This window comes from Gopherus evgoodei, chromosome 1 (assembly GCF_007399415.2).
Source record: "Gopherus evgoodei ecotype Sinaloan lineage chromosome 1, rGopEvg1_v1.p, whole genome shotgun sequence".
Classification (NCBI taxonomy): domain Eukaryota; kingdom Metazoa; phylum Chordata; order Testudines; family Testudinidae; genus Gopherus; species Gopherus evgoodei.
The window spans coordinates 190507533-190527854 of NC_044322.1; the positions used below are offsets into that span (position 1 = coordinate 190507533).

At 42.6% G+C, this 20322-nt stretch overlaps 1 protein-coding gene across 4 annotated transcripts in view; it reads right to left on the reverse strand.

The window, feature by feature from the left end:
• CD247 (CD247 molecule) overlaps positions 1-20322 on the reverse strand; it is a 114468-nt gene that overhangs the window by 44888 nt on the left and 49258 nt on the right. The gene's annotated exons all lie outside the window — the stretch shown is intronic.

The following is a 20322-nucleotide window of genomic DNA, read 5'->3' on the forward strand; positions in this document are numbered from 1 at the left end:
TTCAACATGCAACACAGTTTCATGCTCACGGTTTCCTGCATGTGCATCGTGCGTTGAACAGTCCCATGAGCTGATTTAGCTAATAGGTACATTACTGTGGGAAAGTATATTACTATCTTCTGCAGATGGGAACGTCACATTTCTAATACTAATATACGTTCAGCTCTGTTACATTTCTCTGTCCTTATTGTTAATTTTTCCTTACTTTCCATGCTAGCAAGCACTCATCTTTCTTTAGGTGTTACAAAGCTTTTGGAAACCTTCTCTTTACCCACTCTGCTCTACCAAATTCTGTATATGCTGCACATTAGAACACAGGTCTGACCCTGGAGGTGGGCTAGGCCAATTCAGAGCTTTACACCATCACTCCTGAATAACCCAGATATTCCTTTCCTCCAGTAGGAGTCTGGGCCCTTAGTCACATGGCACTTTGGACATCTAAAGGGAAGGAGAAGCAGACAAGCCCAAAAGAGATTCTTGATCCTTGGAGGAACATAATTTTCAGAACTGCAGAAGGAGAAAGAATCAAAGCTATGCTGGCACACAGCTAGCAACTGGAAATGTTCATGAACACTGGCTGATATGTTGCCTCATCTGCATTATGCCCATGATTTCCCAAGGTTCACATACACATACACCATCATAAAGAAGATCACTAACATGGCAGGCATTATTAGAAGGAGCTAGCAGTGTGCCTAATAAACCAAGAAAGAACACGAACACACACCTCTGCTGCCTACCATGAGAAAGCTTGCTTCCAGGGATTAAAAGCTGTATGCTATGACAAATGGAGTGTGTACCTGCCAGCAGCCACAGAGGCAACAATGTCAGGTGTTCTCTCTAGCTATACCCTGCCCATTGTCCTTCTGTTAAATTGACCCCTGAACTCTGCTTCCATGAGTGCTGGAATTCCTGAAGGTGGCAAAATGATACCAGTTTGGCATTTCACCTCATTGGCCTGCTACTATGCACCAATCCAGCTTTGGAAAATTCTCCCTCATTTCCATCTGAGATAAACTCTTCCTAGCATGCCCCCTTAAGGCAGTGTCACTCTAACCCTGCTTTTTATGAATGCCTTTAGGAAATGGCTTCTCCACAAATTGCATGCTAATACTCCCTGCTGGGCAGGCAGCGCAGCCAGCAGAGAACCCTAGGCTCTAGGAGCTCTGCTAGGCTCTTCGAACACATTTCCAGCTGCACTCCACTTGGTTCTTGTGCACAGACTGGATTCTTTCATAAATCCATACCTCCTGACCTCTGAATGAGGTTGGAAGGAAGAAAGGGGACCAAAGACAGGAATGTTTTAAATGCCAGTAAGGTCAAGAACTTTCCTGATCCATTTCTTCGGTGTCTCTTCTTTCTTTCTTTCTTGCTCAAGGCCAGCTGATTCATGACACTTCTGCAGCCCAGTTGCGAAGATGGTTTTCAATCCCGTTGGGGAAATCAACAGCTCTGACCTCTGAGATTTGTTCCCATTTGCTGGCAGACAGAGAACTGTGAGCTTCTGTAGCAACCAACCACAAAAATCACAATGTCCATAACCGCCAGGTCCTTTTAATTTAGTTCCCTGCAGCAGCATAGAAGATGTGACACATGCTCATTGTCCCCTCACTAGCAACCCCCCAGCCACTCCGAAACCTCAAAGTGAGTCACTACGCTTTCCTTAAAGACAGATGTTAATCTACCCCCCAAACCTACCCGCCCTAGCAAACACACATCTGAGAAGTTTGTTAGCAAAGACAGGCAACACCAAGCTTATCTGAGGAAGGACACAAAGTAGCTGAGAGCTGCAATACCTGAGCTAGAAATTGTTACCTCAGAAAAAACTAAATATAGAATGAGCCTTTATTTAGGCCCAAATGTTATTTGGGTGGTTTTTAGTTCTTCGGTCCTTTTTTAAAATAGGAGATAATATAACCAAGAGTTCCACTAATGCATGGCCAAATTAACATGGTTTTTCTTGCAGCTCAGTCATTGACAGCCTCCTGTGCATTTGGGGTTTTGTGGAATTCAAAGTGAGTTGTCTAGGTGCAGCATATGTCCCCAGGAAAGCCATGTAATATCCGACAGATTTCCCCCATGGAAGTTAATGCTGCAAGAAGAAGCAGTAACTTCTGATCTATGGCTTCTCACTCTTTGGGGTAGAGGAGAAAGAGCACAATCTCCTCACTAAAATAAATATGGTCACAGAGCCGCTATTCTTAATCCTGCCTCAGCATGGAATGGGCTAGATGACCTGGAGGTTCCTTCTATCCCTACATTTCTATGAGAGTCTGTACTGCCAACGGGGATCACAGAGCATGTTACGTTTCACAGAGAGGCTGGCAGTTGGACTTGGAATTCTGGTGGCGTGTCTGGCTCCTTTGCAACTCCAGAAGCAGCATCTGCTGCCCCTTCCACACCAGCCTGAGCTAAAACTCTCAAACCTCAGTGTGGTCCAGCTATTAGCAAGAAACAGAAAACCACACTTACACAGTGAGTTACACAGCCATTTCTGGAGTAGAATATGACAGCTGCCTAAATACACAAAGCAAGACTGGCCAGCACTGGGTGCCTGTTCAGTTTGGCACAGGAAGTGAAGAATTTTGTATCATTTGAAGATGCTGGGTTCACTTAGGGATGCAGAATATAGTTAGCTACCTTTGTGAGAATTTGGCCAGGATACCAGAGCTGAGGAGAAATGAAGCAGCCAGAAGGGAATTGAAACTATGCAACTTCACATCAGTTCAGTTGGATTACAGATACAGAGACTATCTTTCTCCTTACATACACAAAATAGTGATAAGGGACCTTCCGAAAGTTTATGTGATGTTTTTTCCATATCTAAAGAGCAATCACATGTTTTCAGTCAGAATGACTTCTATTGTAGATTTAGGGAAAACAACAAGTAAAGTTTCCACGACGGAGAGAGCACTGTTTGTGTGCTTTGTAACATGCTGCATCAGCTCTGCCTGACACAACAGCCACTGCCTCTGCCAAGCCGCAGACTCTTGGAAATGTAAAGATGCAGGACAGAAAAACATCGTTTTCCAGTTACATAGCTATATGCACCACAGTTCAAACACTGTTTGAATAAGCATCCGAAAGTTCAGATTCATATCCTGATAGCTTAGTCAGGAGAGATCATACTTTATTGCAAGAATTCTGGTATTTCCCAATTTTAGTCAACTGGGAAATAACAAGACATGTTTTATTCTCATAATATTTTAGGGCTTCTAGAGTTAGTTTGCAAGTAAAAATGCATTACAACAAAAAGGTCTGTGAACTTTTTCAAACTTCAGAAAGAGTTCACTTTGAACAAAAGTTCAGTGGGTTCTTATTTAATCTAAACCACGTCATCCTCACTGGGGGGGAGGGATAGCTCAGTGGTTTGTATATTGGCCTGCTAAACCCAGGATTGTGAGTTCAATCCTTGAGAAGGCTATTTAGGGAACTGGGGTAACAAAAAGCCATTTGGGGATTTGTCCTGCTTTGAGCAGAGGGTTGGACTAGATGATCTCCTGAGGTCCTTCCAACCCTGATATTCTATTATCCTATCCTGAGAGATGGGAGAACCAGTTAGAATGAAGTAAGGCTATATCAAGCCTTCACTGAACATCTGTAGTTCAAAAATATTCAGTTCATTTTCTCCCTTTCCCATTACTTTCCATTTTTAATGTTGCCTCTGTGAGTCCTGCTTCTGGGACCAGCAGAGACAGGCAGAAATGCCATTGTCATCGTGGTGACAATAGGAAGTCTGGAGAGATTTTTCAGAACCATAAAATTCAGAAAGATTGTTAGGTGATTCTCAGAGTCTAACCAACCTCCCAAGCCTTTATGGTTCAGTCATTTCTATTTTCTCCTTGAAGACCACAGTACTGGAGTGCTCACTCTCCCCCCATGCCTCTTCCCCCACCCCAACCTGCACAAATTCTCCTTCCCAGTTTCACTGTGTTCAGCAGCACAGAATGCAACTCTCTGGGGCAAACAAATAATTAGTGCAGAGGTTGGCAACCTTTCAGAAGTGGTGTGCCGAGTCTTCATTTATTCACTCTAATTTAAGGTTTTACATGCCAGTAATACATTTTAACGTTTTTAGAAGGTCTCTTTCTATAAGTCTATAATATATAACTAAATTATTGTTGTATGTAACATAAATAAGGTTTTTAAAATGTTTAAGAAGCTTCATTTAAAATTAAATTAAAATGACCAGTGGCCAGGACCTGGGCAGTGTGAGTGCCACTGAAAATCAGCTCACGTGCCACCTTCGACACACGTGCCATAGGTTGCGTATCCCTGCATTAGTGTAACAACACTGACTTCATCAGGCATGAATCTGTCCCACTGTCTGTCTCTCTCTCTCTCTCTCATGCACACACACCAGTCTGACAACAAGACCATTTCAGTAACCAGCCTGTCTTTCCTTTTCTGATAGAGAGAACCCCCTGCCTTACCCCAGCAGGAAGGAACACTGAAGCCACAGCACAGAGAAAGTCACATCACCTTTGTAATTGTTCTTGCTGTTAGTTCAGTGCTCAGACCTCCTACGCGATTTCCTCTGCAGGGTCCCTTACCAGGTTCTCCCTTCTATGCTGGGTTGGAAAAAGAGTGCCTGTTGCCAGCATGAAAGCACCTAATCATCAACACAGCCCAGCTTTACTGCCACGTCATTCTCAGTTAGACTGGTCTCACTGCTTAGAAGAAGAGGGTCAGAGGGAGTTATAGGGAGGGTGATAAAGAACAGGATAACAGCAGGGGGAAAGATGGCAGGTGGGCTTATGAAAAGGAGGATAAGGGATACAGAAGTCTCTATTAAAAACTGGAAAAGAGGTGATGGTAAAAGTCCAATCGGAGGCACAGCAATTACTGCAGAGCAGCAAATTCATTTTTTATTCAGCCTACAGTACTGAAGGATGAGAGAAGGGAAATAAGGAAGCATGGAAAGAGAATGGAAGAAAGTTAAGCCATTATGTTCACATGCCATTTGCTGCTCTGCTTTGGCCAGAGCTCATTCAGTGACCAAGTTCTGCCTCCTATTCAAGAAGCGTCCCTAGGGCACACGCGAGCCGCCAAGACATACTGCTTATCACAGCACTGCATAAGCTGCCAATGGATCACTAACCACAAGCCTTAGGAGTACTGGTGGGGTTGGGTGAGCTAGGCTTTTTGACCCAGATCCAGTTGGCAGAGTTTAACCAACCTGCACTTTGTTGCAGACAAAGATATATACAGGATAGAAGCAGCCTTTATTATGCTTCTCACAGTCACCAGCTGGCAATAACCCAGTCATATGTCACTAATCCCACAGCTTGCTGCAGGACCCCATGGCAGAATGTGCAACACCCATGGAAAGGTTAATTTGGAGGAGGAGATGTTACAAATAGTGGCATCCAGTATTGTCAGCTCCAGGTATTCAAACAGACTGGACTCAGGCCACTTAAAATCATGTTGGTTTTAAAAAAGAAAACAAAAACCAGGGTTCTTTTCATTTGCTTCCTACTGTCTTCTTGAGTTTTTAGGGTTTATGTTTTCAAGCTTTTTGTCCCATAGGCATGAGGGCTAGAAACTTACTTTTTTGAAAACGATACTCCAGATTCTCAGGTAGTCTCCAGGAACTCAGGCAATGACTCCAGGAGCCAGGGCTTTAAAAATAAAAAACCTCAATACTGAGACACTTGTGACAAAATCATGAGAGTGGAGTCGAGACAGCAAGTTCTTGCAGTACAAACCTTCTAATCTCGCATTTCTTTTGGCAGCATGTTATCACTCAGTAGCCTACAGATGAGTTTGAGGTGGGATTTTGCAAAAGCCCAAGTTTATGGTCCTCTTCTCCAATATATTCAGTTCAGCTATAATCTTATTAAACTCAGCCATTATTCCCTCATCCCCAATTAGCTTCCGAACTGTTTATTTCTGTTGCTCTTAGCTTCTGTGCACTTGTTAAGACACTGCAGTCACAGAAGCCCTATGCTTTTGTCACACACAGCCCTGGTAGTGTTCCCCCTCTGGCTGGAGGCTTCCCAAGTTGCTGGCCTACCTCATTGGGTCCTGCTCTTAAAACCTCAAATCCGAACAAAATGTAGGCACCACCCCTCGCTGTGGTCTCCAGGCATGCTCTGGACGTGCAGACCCTCTCTAGTACCCTCTTCCAAGAGCTGAGACCCTGCACTCGAACAGCTTAGCCCCTGGGACTGGTTTTGACCTCTCAGTGTCCTTAAATTAAAGCGCACCTTTTCCCAGGCCTCCAGCCAGAGGGGCACCCTGGATTTACAGTTTAACTTTTCAGAGGCACGTGATAGTTGAAATCAAATAGAGCCAGACAAACAGACTCCGCACGGGATTTCAAACACCACTGCTCTTTACTGAATAGCACAAGCAACACACAGATCTACACAAAACACACTTATACACACCACCACATCTCAAGTTCTTTACCACTGGCGAGACTTTGGGCTGGAGCCAAGTCCTCTGAGGTGCCCAGGATCCTTCCCCTACAGCCCATGGCTTGTCTTCAGAATCAAGGAGCTTCTCTAGATTGATTAGCCTTCTCTGACCCTGATTAGTCCCACAGTTAAAGCCAGACCCCCCTCCACTATCCATGTTTCCCCCCTCTTGCCTAAGGCTTCCTGTGTCTCCTGTTCTGTGAGTCCCTCAAGTTTGTCTCCCTACCAACACCTGGGGTCTTTGCGATGTTGCTGGCCATTTTCCACTCTTACTTCACCAGCCCCCTGCATAGAAACTTAATCAAACTGGTTCCCCCCCTACTCAAGTATCCTCCTCAGCACACCCATTGTTCAGTCCGAGTACGTCATTAAAGGTAACACCTCTTCATTGTCCGTGGCCTGGCGGCAATGTGCTACAACCTCCCCTTCCTTCCCCATCCATCAGCAAATGGTGGATTCCACATCAAGGAATTCCATGATATTGTAGTTTCATAATAGCAGCTTCATAATATCAACCAGAATTAATGATTTGTACATAGACAGTTCTGATAACTTGGGGAATATGTCAATCAAGGTGACTATAAGAGAATAAACGAACTAAAAAGTCTCTCTGGGAGAGTGCAATGTATCACTCTTCTAATTTAATGCATTAACTGCATCACAAAATAGCTGCTACCTTTGCAGACACTATACCTTTAGACATTTAAAAGTTGCATCACAAAGAAAACAAAAATAACTAAATTTACCATATCAGGCATAGTTAGTTAATGTTTGATCTCCAGCTACAGGCCTTCCATATGCGGTCTCTGTGCACCATTATGGGGATCCACTGGCAGGACAAAATAACCAACCTGAAGGTTCTTCAAAAGTCAAATGCCATACGTATCAAGGCCATGTTGATAAAAGCCCAACAATGCTGGACTGGACACATCATTAGGATGCCTGAGTATCGACTCCCCAGAAAAATTTTCTATGGAGAATTGGCACAAGGACATCGGAATCAAGGCCGCCCCAGAAAGTGCTACAAGGACAGCATCAAGAACAGCGTAGGCTTTGGTGCAATAAAACCGGATGATCTTGAGAAGGCTGCATTAAATAGATCCTCATGGAAGTGCACAACACTCAGCACTTTCCAGCCTTTGAAGAGGACAGAAATAATTCATTGTCAGCTGCAAGGGAAAAGTATCATACTATTGCTATAGATACCAAGATGCTCACCAACGACTGTCTGCCCAATCTACTCATGAGCATGTCTATCACGCTTTGGACGTCAGAATCACTCCAGAATCCACAAAAAGATGCATGAAAACATCATTGTCAAACTGACGGACTACACACACACACGCACAGAGTTAATGTTTGCTGCTGTAGCGCATCTGGTAAAGATGCTATATGCTGACAGGAGAGAGCTCTCCCATTGGCATAATAAAGCCACCTCCACAAGAGCAGTAACTATGTCGGCCGGGAGAGCTTCAATGTCCACCAGTGCTTAGGTCGGTGCAACTTATGTCGCTCATGGAGCTGGCTCATTCACAACCACGAGCAACATAAGTTATACTGACGTAACTGGTAGTGTGTACAAGCCCTGAGTGTTGTTAAAAGCAGGATTGATAGAAATCACTTAATTTTATTTAAAGTATGAATTTTTTTAATTGATTTGTATTTATATTTTGCTAGTTCTTCACTTTCTTTTCATTTTGTAGTTTTAAATCATTAATAGGATTTGTTTTGTATTTGTGTCTGTAATTAGTTTAACAGTTAGAATTTCAGATGTTATAGCTATTTTCTCTAAGAAACTTCACATTTGAAATGCTCATCTGTGCTGAAAGAGATAACTTCCTTGTTGCAATAACACAACAAACTCAAAAACTGATAACCAAATATTTGCCACCACCACCTTCCAATAAATTCAAATTTCCAGAAGTCACGAAAGCGGAAGTGATTTGACCAGGCTATAATCTTCCATAGGCATTTGCAGTTTGAAGTCACTTGGATTTGTGCTCCTAAATCATTTTTGGTGCTTTTGAAAAAACACACATCTCTAAGTGCCTAATATGGGTTTTATTGCATAACTTTAGGCATGTGTGAACAGACAGACTTATTGTGAACTTTAATTTATTGAACATCTAAATTACTTTTTTTAAACAATGAAGTTTTATTTTGAAAGGATTTTAGAACACTAAAGTTGAATAAAAATACAATTTTAGCCTCTGATGCTACAAATTCTTATGCACACACTTAGCTTTAAGCACATGAATATCTGAAATCAATGAGACTGTGTGAGAATAAATTTACATACCTGTGCAAGTGTTTGAAGACTCAGTCTTAAATTTTCAATATTTTGGTGGGCTAGGGACAGAGTGTTGCCTATAGCAGTTTTGTAAGATTCAAATAGGAGATTACCTAACTGTAATTCCATTTAAAACAAAAACAGCATTTATAAATCAGTTCATTATAAATTTTAAACTAGAGTTGCAATAGCACAATTTTCAGATTAGTTTTACAAAGTCTAAACTGAAGTAGATTCAGTTATTTAAAAATCACTGATTTAAAAAAAAAATATCACTCCACTTTAGTTAGCAGGTTACTTTCTTTGGGGCAGGGACTGCCTTCACCTTTGCATCTTATACAGTCCTAAGTACACTGTCAGTATTTAACAAATGATATATCAAGGCATCCTGTCAGAGTTCAGGCTTGGCACATTGCTGAGCTCTGACCTTTACGGGCAGCAGTCTGTGGCTTACACTGCTTGGCAAGGGCCGACTCAGCGGCACACTGCTACAATTTACAATAAAAAGCAGTAACAGACCCCCGGGAGCCAGTACCACATACATGTACAATGGTTCACAGAAGTCATTGTGTTTCTGGCCATACGTGGGTTTTTTTTTCCTGTTTGTTTTTAATCTCAGTGATGTAGCTACATATGTTCCATTGTGGAGGTCTGTGCAGAACTTGCTGATGCTATGAAAACTCAAGTCGTTGACTGAGCATCTGCAGTCACCAAGGCTTTCCTTTATTTCAGTCTGAAATGTTAGCCAGTATACCCTGTGCCACCGCAAACACCAGGTTTCCTATTGGTCAGCACAGCTGCCCAGACACAAGAATGATCTTTTGAAGTTTTAGAGCAGCGTGTATTAAGGTGCAAGCAGAGAATACATGAAGGAATAATCATTAATTAATAAACATCCAATACATGCCAAAGGAACTCTCAGCCATTTAGACAAACTGGAATCACCTCACACACACCACAAAACTGCAGTGAGTGTTTGGAGGGGTAAGCTGGAATATGAATGCCGCTTAGTAGAGTACATTAATAGTGCCCAGAAGTTCGGGATATGAGCCAAAGCAGATCATAGCCAAAGTATTACTTTTGAACTTCAGAGTTAGTAATGAGATCTTGGAGAGACAAGCTGGGTGAGGTAATATCTTGTATTGGACCAATTTCTGTTAGCAAAAGACACAAGCTTTACAAAGAGCTGTTCAGCTCTGGGAAACATATGACCTGAGGAAGAACTCTGTGTGGCTCAAAAGGTTGTCTCTCTCACCAACAGAAGATGGACGAATAAAAGATATTACCTCATCTACCTTCTCTCTCTAATATCCTGTGAATAACACAACACTGCAAACAATGAAAGATCATGATTTAAAAAAAAATAATAAAAAATAGGCTTCTAGTCCTAGGTCATGTTTTCAGTCTTTCCTCTGCAATGATGAAAGCTTTAAAATAAATAAATAAGCTGAAATTCTCCTGCAGATGAATAGTCTCCAGGAGCTGGGGCTATAAGTAAAATGTGAAATGCCACAAATACCATGATAAAAATCATGTGAGCTGGCAACACTGATGCAGAGAACATTTTAGGGAGATTCTAGTCTGTATAGCTATATGTAATTTGCTATTCACATCCCTAGGATCCTCTGGCCCTGCAAGCAAGCAGGGAAACTGCATCAGCAGCTTTCTGTCAAGAGCAATGTCTCAGTACAGTTCTCCAGAAAGTTACCAATACACCTTCTGAGCTCACAGTACACAATGCTATAACACCATAGCTGTCATCAGTCTTCATGAATTCTCTGAGGGCCTAGTCTTGCTCCCAATGAAGCTAAAGGCAAGCTCCAGGAGCAGGCTCAGACCCTATATGTACCCATGATATTTCTGAATGTTTCAAGTAGCTGTGTTACAGATGATGATGAGAAAGGTATTTCATTCTTAATTAACATAATATAAAATGCACCTTAGTTTAATTAAAAAACATTAGAAGTAAATGAATGTGCAATATGTTTGATTATAATTGGTCTCGGGGAAAACATAGCTTTGAGTTGGCGCTCCAGCCAAAACGTTGCATTAAGATTAAGCACTTTTGCCATTCATTCCCTCGGTGTAAAAAAGGACAAAACAAAAGTACAATACATCCTACAACTAGGGAACACATTCAAGACATTTGAAGGAGGGTTCTGACATGTCAGATGACATGCATTGATCTGAATGCCTCATCACTGAATTAAATGCAGCCACAGACGTGAGACACTACAATAGTATGGACAAATGAACTGGTTCAATTAAAATAAAAAAAAGTAAGCCCCACAACAGTGATTCTTCAGCTTCTCCTAGAACTGGGCCAAAACTTTTTTGAAGTTCAGAGAAATTTGACTGAAAGCCCTCTTCTTAATCTCCCTCCATGATGTTAGCAGTTCCTGTGTGGAGGGGGAAGGTGATTTCATAAGATAACGGATTTACAACTGCACAATATAGTCTGGGGCATAAGTTGCAGGGAAGCCCCAAAGAGCTGTGATTTTTTTTTTTAAGGAGAAAAAAAAAAGTATTGATTGGCCTCTGGGCAAGTTCCTGAGCCTGGCTTCCCCAGGAAAGGTGAGAAGACTGAATCCCCTACTGAGCCATGGAACAGAGTCAGAATCTTTTTCACACCGTCTCATTGATAGGGCTCAAACCTGCCATGGTGGACCCATATCTAGGGATGAAAGCACAAATCAGTCTCCATAGTCCATTCAGTCATTAGCCTTGTGCTGCTGAGACAACCAAGAAGGGGGTCAAATTAGTGCCCATGGGATGGAAGAGGGCTATTGTAACCAAGCATTGGATCTTTCAAGTGGGGGGTGGTAGGGGAAGCCTTCCTGACCCCCTTATGAAGACTTTTAAAAACAAGTAGGTGAGGAAGAACTGCCATCCAAGAGATTGCCTGAAAAGAAGGCTTCCCACAAGGAGACAGTCCAGCTCAATTTGGGTGTGGGCCACTAAGCTACCCCCACTCCGAGATGCAGTCACGGTCAAATAAGTGAAAACTATTGAAGATTAATCTAAGGATGGCTGGGGCGTTTGAGAATGGGATGTGTTAGAGACGAGAATGTGCAGGCCTGGTGCATGTCCACCATAAACCTGGATAGTCCAGATTAGGGCTGGATAAGCATAGTTGAACAGAACCCTTAAGCCCTGAGAAATTCAGCTAGTACTAACAATATTTGCTATATACTAGAGGATTTCAAAGCTTTCACTGGGATTTTGTGCCGACCTTCATTGCTGGCAGCAAAGATTTGGGAAGAGCAATTCTGCCTTTGCCTCAGAGGTTATGATTAAAGTGATATTTGATTTGCATTTTTTCCCTGAATCACAGCTTGGCTTCCACAGATCATTTCTAACATGAAGGGGACAACATAAAGGTAAGTTACCAGAGCATCATGTCTTCAATTCTCCCCCTTAATCTAATACTTTGCTTTTTAGACTCTGATCCACTCACAGATGCTTTCCCTTTTGTTCTCATCTTGGCTGCCTCCGCAAGTAGTTTAACCTTTTACAGCATAATTTCTCCTTCCAACCTTATTCATGATCTTTCTTCCTTTCTCTCCCTCTCACTCTTTTCATCTGTCTCCCTCCCCACCCCCCACCCCCATAGAAAAGCTCTTCAGTTTCCCTTTGTCAGATAAGAACAAATTACATCAAGCTGAAAATGGAACATGAATGACCAAAGCACTGTCTCTGATCTTGGAGAGCCTGCTTTTGAGAGCTGCTAAGCTTCTACTCTTCTTATGGATCTCGGTGGGAGCTGCAGGTGCTCAGTACCTCACAGGATCAGGCCAAGAGTTTCAAATGCTAGTAACTTACAAACTGCTTAGTATTTGTCTGGCAGCACCCACAGTAACGTAGGAACTTCTACGTTTCCCTGTAAATACCATGTAATCTTTGCTATTTTCCAGTCACAGCTGCTTCCCCCTTTTCTTTGCAGGAAGGAGAAAGGAAGACACTCCAAGTTCACCCATTTGTTTTCCTCCTCACGCTCTTTTTCTATTTTTTCAGTGGGAAAAATCAGTGCTGGTGAAGGGGTCTGCACTGACAGCCCTGAAGACTGAATCCCCTACTGAGCCATGGAACAGCATTAGAATCTTTTTCACACCGTCTCATTGATAGGACTCAAACCTGCAATGGTGGACCCACATCTAGGGATGAAAGCACAAATCAGTCTCCATGGTCCATTCAGTCATTAGCCTTGTGCTGCTGAGACAACCAAGAAGGGGGTCAAATTAGTGCCCATGGGATGGAAGAGGGCTATTGTAACCAAGCATTGGCTCTTTCAAGTCATTCAGCTGTCCCTGCTCCCACCGTAGCCCCCACAACCGCTTCTATGGCTAAGGGGAGTAGAACTGCAGCCTTCTCCAAGCCACAACCTCTTGGCTCCTCTTCCGCTCTCCCTACTACTCTGGAGCCCTCTTTGTTGCTGGGTCCCTGGATGGAGCCAAGACTCTCTTCATAGTCTGGCTTTGTCCCTCTCCTCCACAATTTGCGGATCCTACATGCACATCTACTCACAGTAGCACCTGTGCATAATGGATACAGAGAGAGTGCATGCAATGTGGTGTAAAGATTTGGGATGGGTGAAGCCAAAAGTGAGCTGGGCAGCTACTCTCAAGTGATTGTCACAAACTTTTGTATCCCCCATACAGCAACATGTCTTCTGTACACAGCACATATGTTACAGAGAAACTATTTTACAAAGCTTTTAAAAATGGTGTGACTGTTTCCTACATCTCTATCTATAAAGAAAGGCATCTTTGATACAATACAGCTGCTGAAGTCTCAAAAAGTTACCCTAAAATAGCTTTTCTATATAGAATGAAGCCATGGTTTTGAGAACCAGTATCACAAGGACCTACACCAGCAGAAGAGCAAGTGCTGTATATTCCAATTGGCAGCTTTTACAATGGTCTGTATCAGTGGTTCCCAAACTTGTTCTGCCACTTGTGCAGGCAAAGCCCCTGGCGGGCCGGGCTGGTTTGTTTACCTGCCGCGTCCGCAGGTTCGGCCGATCACCCGCACTGCTTCCAGCAGCTCCCATTGGCCTGGAGCAGCAAACTGTGGCCACTGGGAGGCGTGATCGGCCGAACCTGCGGACATGGCAGGTACACAAACCAGCCTGGCCCACCAGGGGCTTTCCCTGCACAAGCATCGGAACAAGTTTGGGAACCACTAGTCTATATATAGCTTGAACTCCCATTGCTAACATGCAGGGTCCTGATGTATTAAACCTCAAACCTGTTCTCTTACAGATCACAGCCCTTTGGCCAGTGTATTTGAGAATGGAAATAAGGAAACCTTTTGTAGCAGGTTTGTTTGTTGTTTTTTTAAATGCTGGGTCCCTGGAAAGTTAGAAGTCCAGTGGAAACAAGTTAGTGAGCAGTATTTCCCCCACAAAAGTGATTTTCTGTATAAACACAATTATAAAAGTCTAAATTTTCACCTGGAGTACACTTTATCCAATCAAAGAGCCTGCTGTGAAGGTATTTATTCTGAATAACTGAATTGCAGCAATTTGTTTTGGTAAAAAGAGATCTATTTAAATAATTCCCTTCTCCCTCTGGTACTCTGCAGCTATGCCATGTACAGCTGTACTATGTAATTCTGTACATCTATTATTAATTCTGTTATTTCATTCTGTAACTTTGTTATTGAATCTGTACTGCGTTTTGTGATACTCTTGCATGAAAAATACTATGCAAAAAAAGTTGATAGTTATTTTTAAAAATAAGCATCTAAACAATTTATTTTCTTCTGTCACTCCTTCTCTGAAGCAATAACTCTGAATTGACATGGACATGGCTCCTCTTTTCATAATGTATAGGGTACCATCCACATGCCTGACTTTTCTCACTTAGCTCTTTTCAGCCACAGTTGTCCAAGTACCTCACAAAACAAAGTTGTGACACTGTATTAAAGAAAAGTGACAATGTTTACACTAATGGGTCATCACTGATGTAGCACCCCGTTGCACAGTTGTGATAAATCTTGTACAAAATGGATTATGTAAGGTATCAATGGAAAAGTTAGTCTGCTAAGTAGGACTATCTTGGTTATATGCATGAATTATCAATGTATATGAAGTTATGAAACTTTGCTATGTTTTAGTAACAGAAACCTGTTGCCTTTCTGGCTAACACCCCAAGACAGATTTACATCAAGGCTAGCCTGCCTGTTTGGTGGCCCATTAAGGACAATCAGCTCTTCCAGGGACCCCTCCCGAGGTCTCTTCTGGCAGCACATAGCCAATGAATACCTCATGACTCAGCAAGGCACGTGACCAATGACTCCATGTTTGTGCCAGTAACTTTCTATGCACCTGGAATAAGAGGTATAAATTGTAGACATAATTCATGGTCTTCATTCCTGCTCCTCATCTCTGGAACTTTGATTTCTAACAAAGGGAAGCTTTGAGCAAAGGACTGATGATCCCCAATCTTCACTCAATTCTTGGATGATCCAGAGAGACTTATTGAAAGCTAGCAGAATTACCATCACTGCTGTATCCTGAGCTATAGACTCTGAAATCAATTGTAATGTATAGGATTCCTTGAATCAATTAATAACTCTTTAGTTTAGTTTACTAAAGGAATTAGCCATCAACATGATTTTTGGGTAAGATCTGAACTGTATATTGACCTGGGATATTTGGCTGGTTCTCTGGAACTGGAACACCTTATAAAAGTGGTGCTTTTGGTTTTAATAACCTTACATCACAAAAGTCCAGTTGTGTGGGTGGCGATAGCCTGCCTCTATTTTAGCTCCTTGTTAACTAGTGTAGTGATACAGGAGCACACTTTTGTTTTGGGGTGTGTCTGTCCTGTTTCCTGCAGTCTGCCCTGAATTTGGCACTCTCAGCTGTGATCCAAACCAGTGACAGAGGTAGCTTTTTACAGGTGAGGAAACCAAAATAGTGAGGGGAGAAGTGATTTGCCCAAGGTCACACAGCAGGTGTGGGCAGAGTGAAGAATAGAATTGAACTGAGGTTTCCCAAGTCCCACTTGTCAGAGCACTAGAAGCAAAGAGGAAAGCAGAGAGTTAGAAGGATGAGAAATGACAAAGCAGAAGAGATGACAAGACAAAGGAAAGATAAATGCATTTGGATGATCATTGTAACAATGGCTGACAGATTACACCATTTGGTTCTGCTTTGTCTTTTCCTTTTGCATTTATGTTAAGAAGGTAGTGCCAGAGCAAAAAAATCAGTGGCTGGAAACTGGTGGAAAGTAGTGAATTTTGAAGAGAGATTTGAAGCATAAAGTCTCTTAGTGCACCTAAACAGATGCACACAAAAGGTGACCCGGAGTTTCAGGTGGGAGATGGAGATGAGGAGAGCATTAAGGTGGAGGAGACAAGAACTGTGGTAGAGTTTCTTTTAAATAACCTTAATTCTGTAGAAGGCACCACCCTGCGGAGTTGCATGCGCTGCATTTTTATCCCCATTTGTTTTTGCTTTTAACAGAATCCCTGGTTGTCAGAATGAAGCTGTCACTTCAACCAGCAGGTGTTTTCACTCTGACCTCCACCCAACACCACTTATGACACAAGATTAAGAAAAACAGCTACCCTGAGCAGCCTGAGCTGGCGCATAATAAACGGTTTAACCCTGGATAAATCAGATGACAAGTGCGGGTGGCTTTGATTGAAATGACAAGGCAGTTTGTCACCAGTGTTCTGTCACAGAGATTGGTGGCACTAATGTTTTCCGCTGAGTTGTGGGGAAAGCAACCAGACACTTGCATATTTCAGAAGCTGTGCATAACAAGAGACTGAAAACAAAGAGGTCAGCCTCCTCATTGGTGAAACCCCCTTCTCTGTATCAAAGGAGAGTCACCAGAGAAAGAGGCAGATAGCGTGAGTTATTTTAACAAGAAAATGAAAATAACACCCTCGGAAAAGAAAGGACACCTTCCAGATATATTGAGTATAGTTTGCCGTAGGCTGGCTCCTGGCTTTTGTCAGTGTATTTGGCCATTTATCTTCCCTTCACCTTGTACTCCAGGCTTCAACCTCCTTCCTTACCTTAGGGACAAGTTTTGACCTTTGTTAGGTGTGTGTTGCTCCCATGGAATGACAATTTTATGTTGTGATTATTGGTAGTGTTATTAAATAGCACCCAGAGGCCCCATCAGAGATCAGGGTGCATTGTTCTAGAACTCATATACACGCATAATAAGACAGCCCCCATCCCTAAAAATTTATAGTGCTGCACCTGCAAAGACTTATGCATCTGCTGAGCTGACCTGGTGTATGGCCCTGGCCAAGCCATTTCATTTCCCTGTGCCCGTTTCCCTGGCCGCCCTTTGTCACTTGCTTATTTAGGCTCCGATCCTGCAAAGTCTTAATACATCCATCTAACTTTAGGCACTAAGTAAAATCAACGGGGCTACTCACCATGTGACAAAGGTGGCGGGGGAAACAGACACAAATAAATGAAGTTACTTGCCCAGATCAGTGGCGCAGTTGGGAATAGAGACCAGTTCTCCCAATTCAGTTCTCCAGCTGCTAGACCAAGAGAATTAATGTGACAACCCTAAACCTCATGTATAAATTCAGGGTTTCCACTATATGATTTTAAAGGTTGCGGCCTCACCATGCTTTCATTTTCAACACCGACCAGCACACACTTGGAAACCTCCCCAGTTCCTACCATTAATTTAGCCAAACAATTCTTAAGTAACACATTTAAGATATTTGATTTCAGACTCTCCCAATCTGGAAGAAATTCAGATGATGATAATGTGATGCCTCCTATCCCTCTGCAGTCCTTTTCAACACCTTGAAAAAATATCCTACTATTCACTTAAATTTCATGACATACTGTGAAAGAATACACCCCTGTATGCACACCCTATTGTAATAATCTTTGTACAAAGTATGCCTTGTAAGGTATCATTTGAAAACGCAATTTGCTGGTCAGTATTGTCCTGACAAAAATGTGTCAACATTGTATGTTAATTTATAAGATTCCCCCATATGGTGTTAACACATGTTCCAAACCCCACAGCCCTGCCCAAGCAAAGGTTGGCAAACAGGTCTGTCCTAAACAAAGGACTATGTGCTTGCCTTAATTTTCATTTAAGCAGTATACAGAGTTATCAAGCAGGAAAGGAAAACAAAGGAAGGGCAAATAGATGGAGGGAAAAGCCCATCAGGGAATATCCTTCCACATAGACTGTCTCCTGGGTCTCAGCTGGAAATATTTTTCCAAGAGAGGGACTGAAACTATAAAAAGGAGGCACAGGCATCCCTCTCTCTCTCTCTTCCTGGCCACCTCATTCTCTGCACTTTTTGAGGACAAAAGGAAACAGACATTGAACTCTGTGGGGGGAGGGAGGTTCCTGACCTGAAAGTTTGGTCAGTAGTCTACTGGAGCATGTGGTGAGAAGTTTGCTTTGCAACTAAAATAGTTTAAGTAGATACTAGTAAGTGTTTTATATTTATTTCTGACTTATGTCTCATTACGTGTGCTCACTTAAAATCTCTTTGTACTTAGTAAACATGTTTGACTGTTTTATCTTATCCAGTGTGTTTAAGTTGAAGTGTCTGGATAACTCCATTTAAGATAATACACTGGCATATTATACCCTTAAAGGAATAACAGACTTAATATATTTGTACTGTCGAGCAGAGGACTGGGCAATGCAAAACACACATTTCTGTGGGAAGTTGCAGAACTGGGCCTGTGTTGGGGTCACCCTGTGGTAGGCTGGCAGGAGCCAGGGTGTAGTTGGCAGGTTGCTGTTACACACATTCAGGGCATGGCTTGCATGCAGTTTGGCTGTTTGTGAGTGACCCATGTGGGAGCTACCACAGCAAGGCATCCAAGGTTTCAGGGCAGGGGTGACAGCCTCCCACTACTCTGGTTTGTGCCCTGGTATGTCACACACATTCCAACTCTTTGACTAACTCAGACACGCACCACCTTCCTGCTCCTTGTTGGAGATTGGTAACAGGCCTGGTCAGCATTTGTTACCCTAGCATTAATACTGATATGGTCTCTAATTTGATATAGATGGGACACCCAGACCTGTAGCAGCTCCTTTAGTATTCAGGGCCAGCATATCCCTGCCACTTTTTGCCCAAAGGTTATGTTTATGCTATTAGTGTTTCTGCACATCAACTCTGACTGCATACGGTCAGCCTCCGATGGAGGGCGAGGGAGTTGAGGGTGACCAGCAGGGCCTCAGCAGCACATTTGGTGAGGCAGCAGTTCTGCCAGGGGAATGGTTGGGCTTCTTCCAACTCTCTATTAACCCCTCACGTTCCATGGTATTTCCCAATAATGCTAATCCCCAGGGGTGGTATTATATGGCCAGAAATCCGAAACAGGGGCCAGCTCCCAATTGCCCTTGACAGGATGGTTTGACAGAGACCTTGAGGCTTCAGAGTCTTAGTTTCCCACCCAACTTTGGCCTTCCCATGACAAAGCGGCATTTAGTCCCTGGTTATTAGTGTTCATTAGAGCCTTGTATCTGACATCAGATAGGACTTCCCCCTCCCAGAATCCCTCTTCCTGCTTTACCATGGTATCTGACTGACATGTCTCATTTACTTCCTACCTCCAAATCCCTCCATGTGTCATTTGGACACATTCCACTCCCAGCTATTTATCTGTCTTACTACTGTGTTCTCTCTCAATTTCAATAGATGCTCATTCTATTGCCCACCCTCCCCATCAACCCAACTTGTAGATTTAACTAGCATCTCATCTCCCTTCACCTTCAAGCACTGTAAATAGATCACTTACAACCCTGCCCCAACTTCCTCTCCTTCAACACTGCCTTGGATCCCCTATCTCCAAGTTTTCCAAAGGCCCCTTTCCTTGCCAAGGTGTCATGATGGTTCTCCTTGATCTTTCTGCAGCTTTCAATAGAGTTGATCACTCTCCTCTTCAAACACCTAAGTCCTCCCTTAGTTCTGCTCCCTTAATGACTACTCTATTTTATTTTATTACTTTCAGTGGTGGTTCCTCCTTCTCCCCTTAAAATTTAGACAAGTTAATTTTTCCTAATACCACAATTGCATTGCATATTTTTGTCAGTTTGCCTGCATCAGTGGCTTCAAGGTGAACGCATCTTCAACGTGTTGAAGCAGGTAAAGAACTATCACCGTTCAGCTATGGGACAAGAGCGTCTGAATGGGCTTGCCATGCTTAACATCAACTGTGACATTGCACAAAATCTAGATTTTTCCCTCAGTAATTAGTGCATTTGCAAAGAAAAAGAAGAGAAAAGCATTTGTTAAATAAAAAAAATGAATGTTCAAATTAGGCCTCACTTTTTTTGGTTCTTTATTTTGTTTTCATGTGTTGTCATTTTTTATTTTTATTATGGCTAGGGGCCTCAAAAGCTGGAAGTGGCCCAGAACTCTCTGGATCTCTGCGAGGATCTGGTGCTTGCAAAGCACTGAGTTCTTGAGAAGCCAGATAATCACTCAAAAAATGCAAAGTAACATAAGTGTCAAGCATGGAATCATACAAACACAAGACCACACTGTGAGGGGGGAGAAGAAAACCCAATTATAAGATGGCCATTTTTAAATCCTGCACTAGAACACAGTTCATTCTTGAAGTGTAGATGGTGCCAAGCCATGTTCCCA